Source organism: Pagrus pagrus (genome assembly GCF_965226575.1).
Source record: "Pagrus pagrus genome assembly, chromosome: 13".
Taxonomy (NCBI): domain Eukaryota; kingdom Metazoa; phylum Chordata; class Actinopteri; order Spariformes; family Sparidae; genus Pagrus; species Pagrus pagrus.
In genome coordinates this window covers 22,876,061-22,892,919 of record NC_140197.1, presented here as the reverse complement: position 1 = coordinate 22,892,919, position 16,859 = coordinate 22,876,061, and the positions used below count along the sequence as shown (strand labels likewise).

General features: G+C 41.0%; 1 long non-coding RNA gene across 1 annotated transcript; it reads left to right on the top strand.

Moving 5' to 3' along the window:
- The first annotated feature begins 10,703 nt into the window (after positions 1 to 10,703).
- Positions 10,704 to 11,975, top strand: LOC311268301. The gene is made up of 2 exons (XR_014623959.1): positions 10,704 to 10,977; positions 11,249 to 11,975. It is a non-coding gene; the product is annotated as an uncharacterized lncRNA (long non-coding RNA).
- The last annotated feature ends 4,884 nt before the right edge of the window (positions 11,976 to 16,859 follow it).

Sequence of the window (16,859 nt, the reverse complement as noted above, 5' to 3'; positions counted from 1 at the left end):
CAGCCAGTATAGGACCACGTCTGGGAGAAATTTCGAGTCAATCGGTCCAAAGACCTGGAAGCTATTGAAAAAATCGGCCGACGTTTTCATGAAAAAGGCCATTTTTTCTTTAAAATATTCGCCAAAAATACAAATTTCACCCGAATCCAATGGGGACTGCTGTGTCTCGTTCAGCCAGTATAGGACCACGTCTGGGAGAAATTTCGAGTCAATCGGTCCAAAGACCTGGAAGCTATTGAAAAAATCGGCCGACGTTTTCATGAAAAAGGTCATTTTTTTCTTTGAAATATTCACCAAAAATACAAATTCCACCGGAATCCAACCAAAACCGGCGAGCCTCATTCCACCAGTGAGGAGGACATGCGTGTGCAATTTCGAGTCAATCGGTCAAAAGACGACCGTAACCCTAACCCTAGCCCCATAACCCTAACCCTAGCCCCATAACCCTAACCCTAACCCTAACCCTAGCCTCAGCCTTAAGCCAGCCTCATGAAACATTGTCCCTCTCACTAAAATATTCACCAAAAATACAAATTTCACCCGAATCCAATGGGGACTGCTGTGTCTCGTTCAGCCAGTATAGGACCACGTCTGGGAGAAATTTCGAGTCAATCGGTCCAAAGACCTGGAAGCTATTGAAAAAATCGGCCGACGTTTTCATGAAAAAGGCCATTTTTTCTTTAAAATATTCGCCAAAAATACAAATTTCACCCGAATCCAATGAGGACTGCTGTGTCTCGTTCAGCCAGTATAGGACCACGTCTGGGTGAAATTTCGAGTCAATCGGTCCAAAGACCTGGAAGCTATTGAAAAAATCGGCCGACGTTTTCATGAAAAAGGCCATTTTTTCTTTAAAATATTCGCCAAAAATACAAATTTCACCCGAATCCAACCAAAACCGGCGAGCCTCATTCCACCAGTGAGTAGGACATGCGTGTGCAATTTAGAGTCAATCGGTCAAAAGACGACCGTAACCCTAACCCTAGCCCCAAAACCCTAACCCTAGCCCCATAACACTAACCCTAACCCTAATTAGGGGCTAACCTAATCCACTTCCAAATTTGAAAATTGGTCGTAGAGCAATGGGACTGAGACAGAAATGATCGCCTCACTCTATTGACCTTCGTGGTACCCTCCGTTCATATTCTGGCAGTGGCAGTTTATGGCGTTTAAAAATTCCCTGGTGAACCCAGGCCTTTGAAAGTACCACCATCGACTTCAGCTTTTCTCACCGCTTAAATTAATACCAATTTTATTGCGATCGGACGACATGCAATATTTTTTTGTCCGCCAGGGGGCACACTTTTTTTCCAAAATTCCAAAAATAAATGTTTGGAAATTGGAATTATGGAATATTTCTATCTCCTCACAGGAACATGCTACAGCAGTGGGAGTTACATATTTGGAAAGCTTGCGGGGACCTGAGCCATCCTATCTTGTCACAAACGTGATATGTGAGTTTTTTTCAACAACTTGTTGCCAATATCTCATTCCAGGAAAGACTCAGGACAACATTCTGTGTCCTCCTAAACATCCACACACCACATTTGGAGGCCTGTAGCTCATGGGGAAGAGGCACCAATGGCACTTCCAATTTTGACTCCAAATTTCAAGTACCATTCATTCTTATGGGGCAAAACTTGGAAGTTCTTTGTAGAGACTTGTGATCACTTGGAGGCCCATCAGCATCCCTCAAGGCACTCACACACCAAATTTGGGGCCTGTAGCTCATGGGGAAAACCCACAAATGGCGCTTCCAATTTGGACTCAACATTTCAAGTACCATTCATTCTTATGGGGCTAAAATTGGAAGTTCTTCCTAGAAGCTTGGGACGACTTGGAGGCTCATCAGCATCCCTCAAGGCACTCACACACCAAAGCTGGGGGGTGTAGCGCGTGGGGAACACCCACAAAATGGCAGCCCACATTCCAATTCTCATCTATTGGATTCCACATTTTCATCTATGATGATATTCCAGAATTACAATCAGAATCACAATCAGAACTCTTTTATTTGTCATGCAAATGGGTAAATTTCTTTGTCACAGCAGCCAAAGGACAGTAATTACAATAAACATTAATAAAAAAGAAAAAAATTAACAATATAATAAGAAGATAAGACATAATAATTGACTCGTATATATATAATATTTACAATATGAACACTGTACTAATATTTACAATATGAACAGTGTAATTGTAAACAGTGTGGTATTTTTGTCTGACAGTCTGACAACAGCAGGAAGGAAGGACCTGCGATTCCTCTCCTTCACACACTTGGGGTGTATCAGTCTATCGCTGAAGGAGCTGGACTGCATGCGATAGCATGCATCCCAGGGAGCAAGTCCAGATCTTGCTCCCTGGGATGGGAGCAAGATCATGTGATGTTTGTGTGATGCAGAAATCTACAGCTTCCATTTGAACTCGGAATCAACTCTCTAACTCCCTCTGTCTTTGAAATACGAGCCTTCAAAATACTTCCAATTTCTCATCTATGACCAGCTTCATAGATGAAAATTTGGAAGTAATTTGTGCCTCAATAACTCTGCAGATGAAGTAATTAGACGGATGGGACCACATCTTTGTGCTGGTATATTTTCAGTGCAAAATGTTGAATTAAAAAAATCAAAATAAATAATAAATAAAAACAATAACAACAACAAAAAAATAAGAGTGGCAACACAATGCCAACATTATTTTCAGCATAAAATCATTTAAAATAAATCATCTGTAAAATATGAACAAAAAAACATAACCCAGTCACAAACCTGAGAACATGACTTCAGAACATTTGTCTTTCCTTGATGCAAAACAATTTAAACTTAAACATTCATATCCATCCAGGGTTGAACCCACCCTAGAGGAGTAAATTAGCACCCAGGGCTCTCCTCAGCTGGGGTTTCTGGCACATACTGGGGTGTTTGCTGGATATAAGGCTCAGGAATGCATCCCAGGTTCTGGTCAACTGGTGTTACTGGCATCTGAACTGCTGGACTTTCTGGCACACACTGGGTTGTCTGCTGAATCTCGGGCTCAGGAATGCATCCCAGGTTCTGGTCAACTGGTGTTACTGGCATCTGATCTGCTGGACTTTCTGGCGCACACTGGGTTGTCTGCTGAATCTCGGGCTCAGGAATGCATCCCAGGTTCTGGTCAACTGGTGTTACTGGCATCTGAACTGCTGGACTTTCTGGCGCACACTGGGTTGTCTGCTGAATCTCGGGCTCAGGAATGCATCCCAGGTTCTGGTCAACTGGTGTTACTGGCATCTGATCTGCTGGACTTTCTGGCGCACACTGGGTTGTCTGCTGAATCTCGGGCTCATGAATGCATCCCAGGTTCTGGTCAGCTAGTGTTGCTGGCATCTGCATTGCTGGAGTTTCTGGCACACACTGGGGTGTCTGCTGGATGTAAGGCTCAGGAATACATCCTGATGGTCCACATCTCTGCTGATGCAGGGACACTCCTCTCATTTTAGAAAAATAGTAGTCTGCAATCGGTTGACGCATCTTTGGAAGCGTCACCGATATTTTGGACGGTGAGACAACATTACATTTCAGGCTCTTCTTTCTGAGACCAGATGCTTTGGATTCAGGTGAGAAACCCAACTTTCTGGTCGAATTGACTCCAGCTCTTCTTCTGATGATGTTCTACTTCCCTGTTGAGACCTTTTACATTTTTGTCGCATCATCCTCAATTCCTCAGAGGACAGTGAAGAGCTGGAGTCAGGGCGATCATCCAAGATGGGTTCCTCACTATCTGAGTTGGTATCCCCTGACAAGGATTTCTCATCATCCATACAGTCAGCCTCCTGAGAGGGGCTTGCAATGGCTGCCTGTAGGGCTTTTAGTCTCAACTGTCTCGTTTTGTATGATGTCTTCTTGTCTGGCAGAGCCACATAAAATTTCTCTGCGGTGCTTGGATCATGGCACATAGCCTTTGCCACCTGCTTCCGCTGTTTCTCAGAGAGGTGTTGGTTTGCCTAGAAACCCGAACAAAGACATAAAAACAAAATCAAAACTGCAAGCAGTGATGAATGGGCGGCATGCTCCTGTCAGGGCTCAACTACCACCTATTGGCCAATTTGCATTGAATTTTGCACAAACCCTCATCGAGGGCCAAATGAAATCGCATTTTCATCTATGTTCAGGCAGTGAAAAATGGGATCATTTGGAACAAAGAAAAACGAATAAAAAAGGCGGAATAATAATCACTACAAAAACAATGGGACCTCCTCGCAGATTTCCTGCTCGGGCCCTAAATGTAAGAAATATGTTTTGCCATTGATGTATGGAACACATAATGGCTGCCTGAACCCAGAGTACAGCACTTGCCAGCGGTCAGCTGTTGAAGCCAGCCAAACTCCTCCTTATTGAGGGAAAGTACAGCTTGACCAAATGACCGCACAGTCTTGTGGTCATCCACCTTTGGAAATACAATGCCAAAAATTAACATATTTCTGTGGGTAGGTGGACTTAAATTAAGTAGAACAAATCATTAATGACTGGTGTATCTACTCTGTGATTATGGGACACTTACTTAAATGTAGTTACTATTGTTAATTTAACTAATGAAATGTTTATTACATGGTCCCCCCACTTAACAAAAATACTAACCAGAACATGGAATCTCTTCCCATGATTCCAACTCTCACAGTTGACCACACTTTCCTTGGTCATGTTAGTGAACACCACAGGTCTGTGACCAGTGAGGATGGACAGGTAGCCCATGATGTAACCCATGAGCTGTGAATGGTCATTCTGCTGCGATCCATCACGGGCTAAGCATTCTTCAAAACACACAAAGATACATAAAAAATATAGATTGCTAAGAATGCAAGCTACCAAATAAGAAGGAATACAATAAGAATAATAACAAGCATAAGAATAAGAATAAACTGATAACTCTGAAAATGACAGCATTTAGATCAAGAAAATCATGACAGAAAAAATACTTACGCGCACAACTTGTCCATCTGGTTAAGGAACCTAAGGTGGCAGTGGAAGGTAGCCCAGCGGCCATGTAGAGGCAAAAGCGAAGACTATGGCTGGATGTCTGCTTTGCATTGTCCCTGTCGTTCCTTCCCATCTGTGAGCTTGAGCGATGCTTTTGAAGGTCTTCAACAATTTTTTCTGCAGTTAAAAAAAACAGTAAAGATTATTCATACAATCCCAAGAAACACAACTGTGTGGTACCAGCTAGACTCGCCTCGACTCTGCTTGTTTTTTCGGTTTTCCATTAGTGATAGTACCTGGTACCTGAAGCTTCTTTTCGTACCACCTCTGGTGAGGTTCCAAGCGAGCTGAGCCTATAGTAAAACCTTAATGTCAAAACACTCGATAATGAAGAAATGGGGTTAGGATTACGGTTGTTGTGTTGCGTTTAAAATGATGTCACGGAAGTTTCGCACAGCCACGCTATGACGACGACGCCTACACTGCAGAGGTACTTTCAAAGTACCCCAGTGAGCAAAAATAGTAGCCAGAATGAAAGTTTTTTAAACATCTTTTCTGGGCGTTGTATAGACGTTTATATGTTGTTTATCGACTTATTCTTGCTCTCAGTGGACGTCCAGATCATAGCAAGTATGAACGTCTATTCTCAACTAATTCTGGATTTCAGTGGATAGCTAGATTATGGCCTGACTGGACGTCTTTTCTCAACGTCATTTATCGACTAATTCTGGCTGTCAATGGACGTCAAGCTCATGGCCTGGACCAATGGACATGATATCAACCCTTTTTGGACATCCACAGACGTTGCCTGCTCAGTAGGATTGTATTGTAAAGGAAAACAAAGTGCCTGGTACCAAAATGAGTAGAGGTGAGGCGAGTCAAGCTGGTAGAAGCGCCAAAACTGTAACTGTCTCCCCCCCAACTGTAATTCAAAGAGAAAGGAAAACTTACCAAATAAACAATCGCCCTTCCTCTCCTTGCCTACGTGTTCCTTTTTTTGAGCCGACAGAGGTGGTTGACCTGGTGTAATGTTGGGTGTCTGTGACTGTGTCATCAAACTATCCATCTTTTCTTCCAGCTTCTGCAACCTGGAAGCAAACTGCTTACAGTTGCATGTGCACGTCTGTGACATTACACCAGTAGAATGTTCACCTTGGCCACTCAAGTGCCCTGGTAGGCTGAAGGGAGGAAGCTCGCTCTCACAAGGTACAGGGGTACCTGTAAGGTGTCGGTGATACGATCATTGGAGGATGACTTATCGCTCATTTCAGGCCCCAGCAAAGGGGCATGCTCCCCCTCCTGGAACTCCAAACCCACCACCTCATCCAACAGTTCTTGATCAAGGGGCTCATCATTTAGGTCTCCAACAGACGGAACATCATTGTCTATAATAAATGTAAAAGATTTAAATTGCAAACTAAAACCTGTGGTTCCAAATTTCAATGTATTTCATAAACTTATGTGTTTAGTCGAAGGCAATTGGACTTGTAGAAATTCTCTGGAAGACATTTCACTTCTCATCCAAGAACTGAAAAAAAATCTTCTACAAGTGTGGTTGCCTTCAACTAAACATACGATTACCATGACTTGGATGACTGAGAATATTCACAGTCAGTCTATATCATAACATTTTTGGTTGTTACACAAAAGCCATAAAAAAAAGAATAAAATTGAATAGGGCATAAAAATGTAAGCCTTCTTTTCAGTGCCCTAGTTACTAGAGAATCAGAAATAATATTAACACAACTTAAAAGTACCAATATCATCGGTAGTCCCCAGGTTCAGAGTGGATACCATGGGCACAGAGGGGTCGGACTTCCGCAGTTGGGAAAGCTTATTCTCGATGACTGCTCTCTTGGCCTGCCTCATGATTGGTTCTCATTCCTATAAACATATAATGACTTTTTATCATAACATTTACATTTACATTTAGCAGACGCTTTTGTCCAAAGCGACTTACTAACATTAAACTAACTTTAGATGAAAAAAAACAGAGGATGTAGAGGATAAAACATTACAACAGATATTGCATATGTTTTTTCTTTGTCAAATTATTAATTGAATATATTTACCTTGGCTGAATGAATGCCGTGAAACTCTTGTAAGTGTTTATCAAGGCAGGAGAACTGTTTCTTCCCACATAATGTGCAGTCCAAGTTTTCTGAAGTTCTGTGGAGGAAACGAAAAACAAAATGAGTCCAGGAAATCCGTGCAAATAACATAACAGGATATCTCCGCATACATATGAAACAATATTTCTCTTAATCTCACTGTGTATTCCCATATTTCACAAGAAGCTGGAACTCCTCTTTATTTGAAATGGTGTGGGACACTCTCAGGTGTTGCTTTAGGTTGTTATAGTTGTTGAAACAAATTCCACACAACTTGTCCTTCTGTAGAGAATTAATAATAATACACCAAATGAAGGCTCTGCAGCCTCAGCAAACAATCATAAAGTACAGTCCCTGTTGATATCTACTTACCATCTTGACAACCAGGTTATGTCGAACACCTGTGAAACCTGTGCATTTAGAGGGGTTTAAGAAGGACAAGTGTTTACAATGTTAAAACAGTGGAAAGGGAGCACATTCAAACAATAAGAACTTTTTTCAGATGCATGGCTAAAATAAATTACGAGGTGTGAAGAAAAGCCAGCACACTTAACGTTCTTTTACATTTTTTAATCAGGGTGAGCAGCAGCAGCAGTACAGACCAGCAATTACTGTCCTTTGGCTGCTGTGACAAAGACATTTCCCCATTTGTGGGACAAATAAAGGAATTCAAATTCTGATTCTAATTCAATGCTTGGCCTGCTTTATGAGAATATCTTCATGCTTTCTTTCTGGTTGTTTATTACCATGCTTTGCCATCTGTTTTGGTAATTTAACAGCTTCCTCTTAGGACATGCTTCGGTGGCTTTATTTCCAACACAGCACATGTCCAACAGGTCATCACCTTGTTTCACTTACTTTATCAATAGCTTTGAAAAACAGTTCCTTCACCCTTCTGTTACCTTCAGCTGTGCAGATCTCTGTCCTTCCTCTCTGCTTCCTCTTGGCTCTTGACACTCTTCTTTCTGACTGTGCCATCAGAGTTGGGTCCTTTGTTTCCTCAGGATGAGGCTGCTCCCCTCTGTGTTTGAAGTAACCCTCTCCATTCCTTTCACAGGTGCAGATTCACACATTTCATTTCCATCCCCAAAAAAGCTGTCACCATAGTAACATGTGATCTCCTCCCCAGGTGAGATGGATCGAATCAGTTCAACACAAGCAATGTCTGCTGTGTCTCGTTCAGCCAGTATAGGGCCACATCTGGGAGAAATTTCGAGTCAATTGGTCCAAAGACCTGGAAGCTATTGAAAAAATCGGCCAACATTTGTTTCATGAAAAATGGTATTTTCTTTAAAATATTCAGGGAAAATACAAATTCCATCGGAAGCCAACCAAAACCGGCGAGCCTCATTCCACCAGTGAGGAGGACATGCATGATCGATTTCGAGTCAATCGGTCCTGCCGAACCCTAACCCTAACCCTAACCTCAGCCTTAAGCCAGCCTCGTGAAACATTGTCCCTCTCACTAAAATATTCACCAAAAATACAAATTCCACCCGAATCCAATGGGGACTGCTGTGTCTCGTTCAGCCAGTTTAGGCGCACATCTGGGAGAAATTTTGAGTCAATCAGTCCAAAGACCTGGAAGCTATTGAAAAAATGGGCTGACGTTTTCATGGAAAAAGGCGACTTTTCTCTAAAATATTCACCAAAAATACAAATTCCACTAAAATCCAATGGGAACTGCTGTGTCTTGTTCAGCCAGTACAGGATGTTTTTACGTTGCCCTGAGAACAGAAAAATACGACTTCTGCCCTGAGACCAGGAGATATTCACCTGCTCTCAGACAAAATTGTGTGAAACAATGGTCTCTGCCCTGGGACCAGATGAGACTAAACAGACATGAAGAAAATACTACAAAACAACTTCTGCCCTGAGACCAGAGGAGACAGTTGACTCCATTATGTCCAACTATGTTGACAATAAACTCTGCCCTGAGAGCAGGAGAATGTTACTTCAGCCCTGGGACCAGAAGAGAGACTAAACTACCATCAGACAAATAATGATTTAGGCCACTCTGCTCTGAGGGCAGGAGCATGTCACTTCACTTCAAAATGTTCACCAAAAATACAAATTCCACTGGAATCCAATAAAATAATGCTGCAGCAGTTTTTTGGGGGGATTTTTGTCGAATTTGTATTTTTCATGAATATTTTAAAGAGTCACCATTTTCATGAAGACATCGGGGCTAGGGCTAGGGTTATGGTATTTATATCAAAATTCTGCATTTCTTTTCAGTAGTTTCCATGTCATGTGACTTAGTGACTCCAAACCAATGCCAATTTTTTTTACTAAATATTACAAATAAGACACACCTCTTTTTTTAATGGGTATTACTGCTTTTTTTTTTATATGAATATTTTTTAATTTTAGTTGTTTCTTCTTCATAATTCTCCTGGCAATAAACAAACAAACCCATACTGTGATTCTCAAAACTGTAAAAACAAAAACAAAAAAAAAATCATTCAAAAATATTTTTACAAAATAAATACATCAGCAATCAAAATAAATGTGCTACATGAAATGAGTTTTGTATTTTTTTTCCATCATCTTTATTTTTCGTAAATGTTACCAACATCATCAAGCCAGCATGAAGGAAAACTTTTTCTGTGTGTAAATCAAACAAACAATAGTGTAATTTATTGATGGTCTTTACATCAGCCTCCAGTCCAGCGTGAGGTTCTGGGAGGCGAGCTAACTGTCCTCCGGCTGCCAACACTGGGTGAAACTGAGTAAGAGACCCCACTGGGTGAGGCCGGAGTCAATGTCTGTCAAATATCCAACCTAAAACTAACTTCACCGTGGTCTTCCAATCTAGAAGCGTTTCAGTGCATTTGCTCAGAAAAACATGGATGCTCCCTGCAAACAGGTGTTTGCGATCTACACAAGTAACTACAGCAGCTGATTTAACAGTAAAGGGTACTTAGGGAAAAATGGAGGAGTCGGCTCATTACTCTCAAAGACTTGTATTGAGAACTGATCAACTGAATGAAAGTGAAAATTAACAACAAATTGTAGTTATTTACTGCACAAACAGTATGAATTAAAAAGTGACAAGTGATTTTTTTTTTTTTAGTGTTTGACTTGATTGTTCATTCTTCTGAATTCTCATTTTATGTTTTGAGAATATTTTTGGTCCCCATATGCACCCATATCCCTAACTCATTTTGAGTAGTGTCTTGTGATTTTAATGCTAATGTAATACTAGAGTAATATGGTAAACTCAAACTAAAATACAAATAAAAACTTAACATCTTTTTAAGTCTTTAAATAAAAAAGATTGGATTATTTGGACTGTCTAAATAAAAAGTTATATTAGCCTAAATTAATTGGTATTTCTGACAATGGCGGAAATCGTCCCCTGTTATTTGGACATTTTAGCCCGGAGTTCAGCCTGTCAGGTATTACTTGTTTTCCTTGTTGTCTTTTGCCCTCAACAGTAAACATTTTTGGTACTTATAAATAAATAAAACATTTCTGCTTGATTCAACGAGGTTTATTACGGATTAACGTTTAGTTTTTTCGCCAAAAAAAAATCTGCCTGAAAGTCGAACACGAGGTAAAAATAGAAAATAAAACATTTCCGGTGGCCTCACTTCCTGTTTTGGAGGCGGCGCGAGGAGGGGGAGGGGCGGGGTCGGGCTCTCCGAACATCTCCGATCTTTGCCGATCTCCTGGACCGGCTGTAGCGCTGCTGTTCTGCTGCGTGTCCTTCTCCACACCGTCCACCCCTGACAGCGTTTCCATCATGGTGGACATTTTGATGTTGATGTTTTTCGCCATCGTCGGCCTCGTCTTCCTCTCCTACATCATCTACCTGCTGTGATGATGGCGATGCTGCTCGGCCACACGGGCTCGACAGGATGTGTGTTTTTCCTCTCCTGCATCCCTGGTTTCCATCATGATGACTGGTATGGGAGCGTTTTTCTTTGCATGTAATAAATATACATTATAAGGAGGGATAAATGGTGTGCTGGGGTTAGAAAACAATAGGGAGGATATTTCAAGAAGAATTGCCTATTCCTAGTTGTGATGATGTGTCGATTTGGGTTATTTCTGCTGGAAATTATCACACTATTCCACCTGATAAAGCTAAAAAATCAATTTTAAAAAATAAGTGTTTTCATTCCTCAGTGATAATCTGTAGGCTATATGTTTGAGACTAGTTGTCATCTGTTTCAGGGAGAGGAGCCGGGGTCAGGCCACGATGGTTTTCCCATTGGGGCGCTCATGTGTGATGTGAGGAGCAGTCCAGTGGAGAGGAAGAACAAATGGAAAATGGAAAGGAAGTGGAAGCTGAACTCTTTCTGTTAACACCCTCCAACCCCACCCCCTGTCACTGGATCAGGATCCTCCAACAAAATTCACTCCCAAGACCTCCCATTTACTAAATTTTGTAGCTTCTCAAAGGTTGTGCATGCCCGTGTTTCTCTTGAATCGAGGACAAATGTTACCTCTGCACATGTCCGGTGAATTTACAGAGAGGGATGCAGGATACGGGTGTAGAGTTTGCCTTTTTACTTGTGTGTGTAGTGTTCAGTTTGACCTATGTGTGGCTAACCCCTCTGTGCTCCTGTCGTCAGAGATGCCTCGATTGGCCTTAACATCAGTGTTCATATCACTTTATTCACGTGTTGCCAACATGTTCTGCTCCTCACCACTATCAAGATCCCCGATCAGGTCAAAGGGGAACGTGTCTGTTCAATAAGTCAAATGTGACTTGCATGAAGAGCAACGGTGTCATTTCAGAGATACATCCACTGTACGTGCTTCTCAGTTTTACCACCTAACCTCATATAAGTTATGTTATATATTAATATTGTTGAGTTTACCGATGCACTGATGATTTACTGAGGTATGGCAGTATTTCACATGATATGTCAAATAAAGATGATTTCAATAAACTCGATTGCTTCCTCTTTTGTTCACTCATTTGTTGACGTCTATAAATCATTTTTTTGTCAAACCAAACATTACAGCGTTACCTTTCACGCTATGATGAGTTCAGTTTGGTTAAAGGGGCACTATGTAGTTTGAGAAGAAATGAAAACTCAGATTTTTTATATTCACAATATTAATGAGGTCATAAGACAAACTCTTTTCCATTACTGAATAAACAAGCTGTTCTCAGAGGAAAATAGAACAGCTGTTGAAGCTAGAAAGGTGGCAGGGTCCACCACATATAAACAAAGTAAGACAATATGAAATTGTGTTGTCCTTTAAGGTCAGTTTGTTTAGTCAGTTTATTTAGTCATGAAAACAAAGAGTTTTAACCACTTGGTTACTAGGACCCAAAAATATTGTTTTAAATACTAGCTTTGTTTTCAGTACTTAAAGGAACGCAAAACATTCTGAGCTTCACAGCAAAACAGCTTTGCAGCCTTCAAAACATAAAAAATAAGTAAACAAAAAATATAAAATGGCTCCGTACAGAAGTCTTGAGGTCTTTGATTTGAAAAAAATGTTACTTTAACCCCTTTTAAAGCCTAAATCTTTGCTAAAGCTGCTAAGATAAAAGTGTTAGCATGTGTCACACCTCTGCCTCTGGTATGGGTAGTGTACGGCCTCTGACCTGGGTTGACATGAAATAGATGGCAAGACATGCTGAAGTTTTCCAAGGTTTATTCACCCAAGTGGTTTAAAGTGAACAATGACAAAAGAGACCAACACATTCTGTAAAAAGAGAGAAAACCATAAGTAATCACAATTAAACACATTGACTCTATTAATTGAAAAAAAGGAGTTAGAATGAACAAACTCAAATCAATTAACTACGACAAAAATAAGCAAATTAACGTTACAGTCATGACTTAAACAAATAAACTTTACCTCCTCAGAGACAGTTGTAGGCCTACTCCTGAGCACCTCAACAGACCAGCAGCATAGAGAGGACCGAGCCTCAGCTCACCCCCTTTTAAACACTTGGCCCCTCCAACTAAATGGGCCAGATCACTGACAGGGTGGAAAAAGGAAGTGCAAACAAATTGAAATACACATAATATAACATAAAGTTCTCTTAATGTCTTGTGTAGTGTCTTGACGTCTTTTGTACCACCTCAACAAAAGTAAAAGAGAGATGGTGGCATCCATTCAATCAGCCACAACCAGTCTCAGGTGTGTCACCTTACCTGTGTGGTGACTGGGAAGCAGGTGCATTGAATTAAGGACATCTTTGCGACCTTGATGTTGCTCATGTACTCCTCACAAGTGTGCACCCTCGTCAGGAGTCATAGGTCAGAAAAGGCTGTCCTTTTAGTGACAGTGAGGGCTCACACTGTCACAGCATGTAAATAGCATCTCTTCAAATCAATCTGGGATCTCTGGGCTTCTGGAGACTTGGATCACACCGGACGAGCTGTATGGAGCCATTTTATGTTTTTGTTGTTTTCCTCCCCAAGGCTGCTTTTGTAGACTATAAAACTCCACCTGACTTTTCCATCAACATGAGCAGACAATGACTGATTTTTTGTTTTTGAGTGAAGTTATCCATTAAGACTATTCTATTCCCTATGATCATGGTGCATTTGAATTATCTGATTTCTGAGGCCAAGCGCTGTTCCAGTGCCTCTCCGCCTGTGTCTGTCAGGGCAGTAACTATTTCTATATTTGTGGAGAGGAACAAATTGCAGCCGGAAAGTGCTGAATCCAAATTAGAGTCATCAACCTTGAGGGAGTGCAGATGGTCTCCAATGGAAAAAGGACTATTTTTGTCACACACAAGTGTCCCCTGTCGCTGCCCACTCTAATCATAACAACAAAATATCTCCAAGATCTCTGACCTCTCTGTGAACGGGGGAAGATATTAAAATAAGTAGTATTTTAAGCCCTTTATATACGGTACCATATGTTTCTCTCTGGTGACATCTCTAGTCAACTTCTGCAGCTGTAATGTTGCTTTAATGTTTTTGGGACAATCTTGTATTTTAAAGCACGAACCTGACAAATGATGACATATTTTGGAAACCCAGTGTCTCCTGTCAAATAAAGCACACTGGCATGGTTGGTGCTGTGAGCAGCTATCATGTGGATTATGGATTTGCCTGTTGTGGTCCTGCAGATGGTGCTGTTTACCTACAGTGGGAGAATCAGCAGATGGCAGCGTGTCCATGAAGTAAATAAACTCAGCTCTTCCAGATGTGTTCAAGGACAGGTGATTTGAAGCAGGATGGCAGAAGAGTGGTTTCAATTTAAGAGTCACAGATGAAAAACAGCAGGTTTGAACTGTCTGAATGTTGCTGCTGTTGTTTTTTATTAATAGCTTACTTCTTTTCTTTTACAGTGTATTTGAATAAATTAAAATATTTTGAAAATAACCTTTTCTACAAGATCACATAAAGATTATCCGTATATTATGATCCGAACATGTCAGACCCAAAATTAACCAGTGTAAAATCTCCTTAGGACTTCAGTCTCTATTGTTCTTGTGATACTCATATATAGAGACCTGTATTGTATCTACCTGAACTCAATTCTCCTGTGGCTTGAAAACAAGATTAGTTTCTTTAATTAATAATTTCTTATTTCTTATTTCATCAACAGATTTGTCTTATTTTCTCATTCATACAGATGCAACTGAGGTTTATAACCCTTTAGGACTGCTCATTAGATGGTTTATAATGCTTTTCATTGTTTATTATTGTCTAACAGTGAAATAACTGAAGATGAAGCATGTTAGTCAGAGAGCTTTACATGTGTTGGTAGGTAGATTTTGTTACCTTTAAACAGAGCTGGGCTAGCTGTTTCCCCCTGATTCCAGTCTTTACGCTAAGCTAACCTAACCTGCTGTCTGTAGCTTCATATTTTCAGTACACATCTGAGAGGGGTATCAACCCTCTCTTCTAACTCTCGGCAAAAAGCCAAAAAAAAAAAAAAAGAAAGAAATATTGAAAATCTCCTTTAAGGCCTCACAGCGTCGCCCTCCTGCAGCCACTTATTGCTAAAGTTTCTCCGACATGTGTGCAGACAGACCCACTGGGTGAAATAATCTGAATTCCTCTGCTGATAGTATAATCTACCACTCTCACCATTACAATACACCCGCTGTTCTATCCGAGAGCGCACACACACACACACACACACACACACACACAGTCATCTCATTTCAAACTGCATCTTTGGCTCGACCGGATCAAATGACACTGCAGCAGTCTGCAGCGGAGGGTTAGAAAAAGAGAAGCTGGACTGTAGAAAGTAGGGCAGGTTTGTTTGGTTGTTTGCTGCTCTGCTTGGTGCGTGACCTTGTTGTACCACTGCTGTAACTTAGACCTGCATTCCTGACCCCCACCCCACCTCCACCCCTCCGTCCCTTCACTCCCGGGCCTGTCACACTGCTCCGAGTCACCATATCAGATCATGCCACAGCTATGTTATGTGTCCACTGAATCAAAATAAGCCAGAACAGGTGCTCTTTTGTTTTTCAGCTGCAGGGGCCTCGGGTTCCCCCTGGACTGGAGCAGTATTTTTGGGTAGATGCGGTAATACGGGGCATTTGAAAGTGTTTATCATAACTTTAAAAGGAAAAATCCCCCCGTAGAGTGCTCTGGCTGCAGCTGCTGGGAGCATTTTGTTGTCCTCTTGTATTTTTCCTTACTCATTGCGACAGCGTGATAGCAGTAAGTAGTCATAAAATGTACAGTGTGACATCAGTGCCAGATGTTTCAAGTGCAGAATAAGAAGGTTAAAAAATGGAAACAATAAATATCAGCCCCTACAAGATAAAAAACAAATCAATCACAAGAATAAATGCTGGCATTTATTCATGTTACAACTGTTCTTTAGGTTCAGTTTTCAATTTTATGTTTTGATAACGCTGTGCTTATGCTCTGGTTAGGTTTAGGCACAAAAAACAGTTAGGGGTTAGGAAAACATTATGTTTTTGCATAAAATACTTGGTTTTGTTGCCACAAAAAACATTAGCGGCAAATTGTCTTGACGTAACTATTCATGTAAAAAATAAAAAGTTGCAGCTTTTTGGCTGCAAATTGTCCTGACGTCACGTCAAAAATATTATTTAAAAAATACCCTGTTTTCGGCAACAAATTATCCCGACTTCTTGTCAAAAATATTAGGTTTTGTTGCAACAAACACAGCTTGAAATTATTCCAACATTTTTATAAAAATAGTTGGTTTTCAGCTGCAATTGTCCCAACTTCTTGTCAAATATATTTGGTTTTATGATGACAGAAAAAGCTGGAAAATGGCCTGACTTCATGTTGAAAAATATTCTGACTTCATATTGAAAAATATTCTGATTCATGTTGAAAATATTCGGTTTTGCTGGAACAAACATCAACAATCATGAAGAGACTGTGATACTGATTCCTCCAGTGACATCCACAAGACAGCAAGGTGTGTGACTTTTCTGAAGCCATGAAGGGATTTTCCTGGGAAATATAAGAAATCAGTCACAGAAACAGACTCAGACAGCACAGGCTGACACACCAAACTCATAAATTACAACTCCTCATCACATAACAACTCGTGGAACGTAGCAAGCCTCACAAATCAATCCCAGAGTATCCCAGTGTGGATTTTCCCCTTAAATTGATGCTGCACAATGCAACTCGTGACGCCTGCTTCTAGTTTGTAATAACACCTCCCCTCTGTGGCACCTGTAACCTCCTGCAACCTTTGCTGCAATCCCAATGAGACAGAGATGAGGGGGAGGAGAGGAGAGGGTGTGATAATACAATAGGTGGAGAGAGGGAGGGGAGGGGAGGGTGCTGAGGAGCAAATAAAGAAAAAGGAGGCAATGAAAGAAAAGAGAAAGAGGGGAGGGAAGAGGGGGTGCCTA